The sequence below is a fragment of the Hyaena hyaena genome, unplaced genomic scaffold (assembly GCF_003009895.1).
Source record: "Hyaena hyaena isolate Hyena2069 unplaced genomic scaffold, ASM300989v1 scaffold_1769, whole genome shotgun sequence".
Lineage (NCBI taxonomy): Eukaryota > Metazoa > Chordata > Mammalia > Carnivora > Hyaenidae > Hyaena > Hyaena hyaena.
This window is the reverse complement of record NW_024082404.1, coordinates 112443-118554: the sequence shown is the minus strand read 5'-3', so window position 1 is coordinate 118554 and position 6112 is coordinate 112443. Positions and strand designations below refer to the sequence as shown.

General features: G+C 36.8%; 1 pseudogene; it reads right to left on the bottom strand.

Moving 5' to 3' along the window:
• Window positions 1-4539: 4539 nt before the first annotated feature.
• On the bottom strand, window positions 4540-5508 carry LOC120226595 (annotated as a pseudogene).
• Window positions 5509-6112: the final 604 nt, after the last annotated feature.

The window sequence follows — 6112 nt, the reverse complement described above, 5'->3', positions numbered from 1 at the left end:
TGCAGTCTCTCTCTCTCAGAAATAAATAAAACACTAAAAAAATTTTTTTAAAAACATTCAGGTTTTACTTCTGAACTCTTGTTAACATTGATCTATTTCCCTATCTTGATGCAAAAGTCATGCTGTTTTGGCACTATAGACATATAATTCTCAAAATCAGGCAGTGTTAGCCCTCTAACTTTGTTATTTTTCAGAACTTTTTACCAGTCTAGGTCCTCTGCACTCCCATATGAATTTTAGAACCAGCTGTGAATGTCTACAAAAAAACATACAGGAACTCTGATTGCAACTGTGTAGGATCCATAAATAATATCTAAGTAGAAATAGCATCTTAACAATATTGAGTTTCTGACTGATGAACAAAGCAATAGACCTCCATTTGCCTTCATCAAATTTTCTTTGATTTCTCTGAATGTTTTGTAAGCTATAGTATACCTGTCTTTTATAATAGTTTGTCAAATTTATCCCTATGTATTTCATATTTCTGATACTATAGTATCAAATTTCAGTAACTGTTTGTGACCAGAATATAAAAATATAATATTGGTATTTTCATCTTGTATCCTTTAATTGCACAAAATTCACTTACAGCTGCTTTTACTATAGATTCCATCAGATTTTCTACATAGATGATTACGTCATTTGTGACTAAACAGTTTTACTTCTTTTCGCAAGTGAATACTTTTTTTTTTCCTGACTGCATTGGCTAGACCCTCCAGCACAATGTTCAACAGAAGTATTGACAGCAGACATCCCCTGCCTTATGTTTGATCTTAGGGGAAAAGCATTCAGTTTTTACGTATAATAGCTGTATAATAGCTGTAGATTGTTTTTGTAGATTCCCTCTGTCAGGTTGACAAAGTTCCCCTTTATTCTTAGTTTGCTGAGAGTTTTCACCTGTGATATATGTTAGGTGTTGTCAAGTGCTTTCTCTGCATCCAATGAGATGATATGGTTTTTCTTTTTTGGCTTGTTAGTGAATTACATGAACTGATTTTAAAATAGAAAACTAATCCTGCATTCCTAAGATAAACCCCCCCTCTGTCATGATGAATTTGATTTGTTAAAATTTCATTTAGATTTTTGCATCTAGGTTTATGAAAGATATTCATCTGTAGTTTTCTGTTCCTGTGATATCTTTGATTTTGGTTTCAGTTTATTGGCGGCTTCATAGAATGAACTGGGAAATATTCTCTTACCTTCAACTTTTTGGAAGAATTTGTGGAAAACTGGTACTATTTATTTCTTAAATGTCTAGGAGAATTCACCAGTGAAGGTGTTATGAACTGAACTGCCTCCCCTCAAAATTCCTATGTTGAAGCCATAATAAAATAGGATTTGTATCTTTATAAAAACAGGCAAACACACCAGATTTCTCCACACATGCAGGAAGGACACTTAAAGAAGATGGCTATCTGCAAGCCAGGTAAAGTGGTCCTGCCAGAAATCAAATTTTCTATTACCTTGGGGGCGCCTGGGCAGCTCAGTCAGTTAAGCGTCTGACATCGGCTCAGGTCCTGATCTCTCAGTTCGTGGGTTCGAGCCCTGCATCGGGCTCTGTGCTGACAGCTAGCTCAGAGCCTGGAGCCTGCTTCAGATTCTGTATCTCCCTCTCTCTCTGACCCTCCCCTGCTCACGCTGTCTCTCTCTCTCACACAAATAAAAAAAAAAACATTTAAAATTTTTTCTATTACCTTGATCTTAAGACATCTAGCTTCCAGAACTGTGAGAATTTATTTGTCATTTAAGCCATCCAGTTTGTGGTTTCGTTATGGTAACCCTAGCAGACTCATCCAGAAGGCATTGAACCTACAAGCTTTTTTCTTTTATTGTTGATTTGAAGGTGGTAAAGTTTTTAGCTACAAATGCAATTTATTTAACCGATATATTATTATTCAAGTTACTCATTTCTTTCTAATAATTTGTTTCTTTCAAGGAATGTGTCCATTTCATCTAAGCTGCTAAATGCATTAGCAAAAAGTTGTTCATAACATTCCCTTATTATCCTTTTCATATTTGTAGACTATGAATGGTGTCACCTCTCTAGTTTCTGATATTTGGAATTTGTACCTTATTTCCTCATCAATCTGGCTAGAGTTTTATTATATTGATCTTCTCAAAGCACCAGCTGTTCACTTTATTTTCTCGACTATTTTTCTGTTTTCCATTTTATTGACTTCTGCCTTACCAGTGCTTTCTCCTTTAATATTTCCATTCTTTGGTTTATTTTGGATTTCATCCACTCATATTTTTCTAGGTTCTTAAGGCAGACACTGATGTCCTTAATTTGAGAGTGTTCTTCATTTCTAATATACACATTTGGTACTGTTTCCCTCTTAATTACTTTTTGTGACATTCCAAAATATTGCTATGTTGTATTTTCATTTTATTTTAGTCAAAAATACTTTGATTTCCCTTTCAACTTCCTCTTTGACCCAGGAGTTACTTAAAAGTATGCTATTTAGTTTCAAAATATTTCAGGATTTTATAGAGATCTTTCTATTACTGATTTCTGATTTAATTCCATTGGTGTCAGAGAACATACTCTTTGACTTTAATTCTTTTAAATTTATTGACACTGGCTTTATGGCCAGAAATAAAACTCTTAAGAAAATATACTGTGTGTATTTAAAAAGAATGTGTGATCTTCTGTTGTTGGGTGGAAAGTTCCAGAAATATTAAATAAGTCAAGTTGATTGATAGTGTTTAAATATTATTACTACGGATATTCTATTTGGCTTTTTTAAAAATGACATATTTTTTAATGTTTACTTTTCACACAGAGAGAGATAGAGCATAAGTAGGGGAAGCAGAGAGAGAAGGAGACAGAGAATCCAAAGCAGGCCCCAGGCTCTAAGCTGTCAGCAAAGAGCCCAACATGGGGCTCCAAGGCATGAACTGTGAGATCATGACGTGAGCTGCAGTCAGACGCTTAACTGACTGAGCCACCCAGGTGCCCCTATAAATTTTTTTTAATGTTGATTTATTTTTTGAGAAAGAGAGACAGAGCATGAGCAGGGGAGGGGCAGAGAGAGAGGGAGACACAGAATCCGAAGCAGGCTCCAGGCTCTGAGATGTCAGCAGAGACCAACACAGGGCTTGAACCCATGAACCATAAGACCATGATCTGAGCCAAAGTTCTGTGTTCAACTGACTAAGCCAGCCAGGTGCCCCTGGCTTTTTTTTTTTTTTTTTTTTAAGTTTATTTATTTATTTTTGAGAGAGAGAGAGAAAGAAAGCGAGCAGAGGAAGGGCAGAGAGAAGGAGAGAGAATACCAAGTAGGCCCTGCGCTGTCAGCACAGACAGGGTTCAAACCCATGAACTGTGAGATTATGACCTGAGCCAAAATCAAGAATCAGACGTTTAACTGACGGAGCCACCCGGACATCCCTACTTAATTTATTATAATGAGTTAACAACTGTTGAAAAAGTGGTACTGAAATCCCTGACTATAATTGCAGATTTGTTTACTTCTTGCAATTTTATCAGTTTTTACTTTATATATTTTGGAACTCTGCTATTAAAAGAATACTTGCTTAGAATTATGTACTCTTCATGAAGTGGCCTCTGCATCATTATGAAGTAGTTTTCTTTATCCCTGCTAATATTCTTGGTTCTGAAATCTACTTTGTCTGATGTTAATTATTACCTCAGATCTATAAGGAAATAAATTTCTGTTGTCTTTAAGTTACTACATTTGTGGCAAATTGTTACCACAACAGGAAACTAATACAACTGAATATATCCCTCCTCCATTCTTTCAGCATTAACCTATTTATGTCTTTATATTTCAAGTGTGTTTCTTAAAGTCAGCATATAGTTGGGTACTGCTTTTGTAATACAATCTGACAAGCTCTGCCTTTTAATTGGGAGTGTTTGACTATTTACGTTTACTGTGATTGCTGACACGGTTCGGTAGGAGTACTCATCTTGCTATTTGCTTTTAGTTTTCCTCTGTTCTTTTTCCTCTGTTCCCTCCTCTTCTACTATTTTTGGATTAAAATTGAATTATTTTTTGTTATTACATCTTATCTTCTTTGTTGGGTTATTAGCTCTAACTGTTGGATTGTTATAAGGGTCCCTTTAAGGTTTATAATATACTTTTTTTTTTAATCCTCAACATTGGATTTTACTTTGGGTGGGAGGTGTGGGGAGGAGAAGAAGGGAAAAGACAGGCAAACAAGGTCTCACTAAAGTCTCCAGAGTATATAAGACTGATAGTATAAGGATGGGGTAAGATGGCCAGGTAAATTAGATGGAAGGCCCCCAAGATTCTTTTTTCTACTGATTTCCATTATCCAATGAAAATAATATGACATATGTGTAATTGCCTAGCACACGGTATTCAATAAATGCCAGTTACTTTTTCTAGCACCATTCTCCACAGGCTATGCTGTACCTAGACATCATCATCCTTCTCCTTTTAGGGAATGAAGCTCATCTGGAAAACTAGGGAAGTATAAGTGCAGTACTTTTGTGTGATACAGTTGGTTAGCTGGCTCAGTGGGGTGTCTCACTGTCTTGCCATGTCCCCAACATCACTCTGCCAGGGTGGGGCTGAGAATAGTTTCCCTAAGGCCTACCAGCTTATCCTTGATTACATGGGGAGGGCTGTGGGCTGCAACTCTGCAGGGTACACTCCTCTCTTTTTCATGATGATAACGATAGGGAAAGAAGCAGGCATGCATGCTGGTTTTGTGGGATGTCTTCAGGATCCCAACAGTCTTGCTGTACTCAGTATCTTGGAAATCCATATCATTTCCAGTCAGGATGTGGTCCCCTCCCTGAAGTCCTGCTCAATGTGTATCAAGGTCAGGACTCACCTAGAAATGAAGATGCCTAGTTGGGAGGTCTTTCCTCCTCAGATATTAAATCCGAACAAAGCTCCAGGAGGCTTTTTCAGTATGACAGTTCAGGGCAGAACTGAGTCAACTCACTATTACAGTTAGGGGGTGTACCCTCTCAGGAGGAGAAATCCACGCTGGGCAATTCTCATAGAAAGGCAGGAAAACCACTAGGTAGTCACTGTAAGGAAACCAGCTGTCTATCTGTGGCAAGTTCCTCACCCACCACAGGCCTCGGCCACCCTAGGCTCTACTCACTACCAATTCAGTCTCTATAGTATACACCCATAACTCAACAAAGTCTACCTTCAAATGTCATGTTCTTAAATACATTTTACAATAGTACGTTTCCATTTCTCCCCTCACAGCCTTTGTTATTACTACCACGCATTATATATGTTGAAAACCTCATAATCCACTGTTGTTATTTTTGTTTAAACAGTCAACTATCCTTTACATGTGATTAATAAAAGAGAAAAAATCTTGTATTTCTATCCATATAGTTGCCATTTCCAATGATCCTCATTTCTTTGGGTAGATGCAGATTTCTATTTAGTATCATCCTTCTGCCTAGAGAATGTCCTGTAACATTTCATACAGTAAAAGTCTGCTGGTGTTGAGTTCTCTCAGCTTCTATGCGTCTGAAACTTATTTTACCTTCATTTTCGAAAGATGTTTTGCTGGGCATAGAATTTTAACTTCTAGTTATAAAATTCTAGATATAGTATTTATGTCAGTACTTTAAAACTGCGATTCCATTGTCTTCTTGCTTGTCTTGTTTCCAACAAGAAATTTTGTTATCCTTCTATTTTTCTGTATATAACACATATTTTTGTTTCTTATCAACACACATATATTCTTTTTTTTAAGTTTATTTATTTATTTTGAGAGAGAGAGCGAGAGAGAGAGAGCGAGCATGCACAAGCAACTGGGCAAGGGGTAAAGAGAGAGAGAGTGAGCAAATCCCAAGCAGGTTCCACACTCAGCACGAAGACCGACACAGAGCTCCATCTCACTAAGTTGTGACATCATGAGCTGAGCTGAAATCAAGAGTCGGATGCTTAACTGACTGAGCCACCCAGGTGCCTCATCTTCTGACTTCTTAAGGGACTGAATATTAGTTCAGTGGTTATATTATAACGTATTAACTATTCACCTAGATTAGACTGCTTCTAGTTATTTTATTATAATAAACAAAGCTGTAATGAACAGCCTTTAAAAATACCTTTACATATGTAAGTATAGCTACAGAATAAATTCCTTTAAG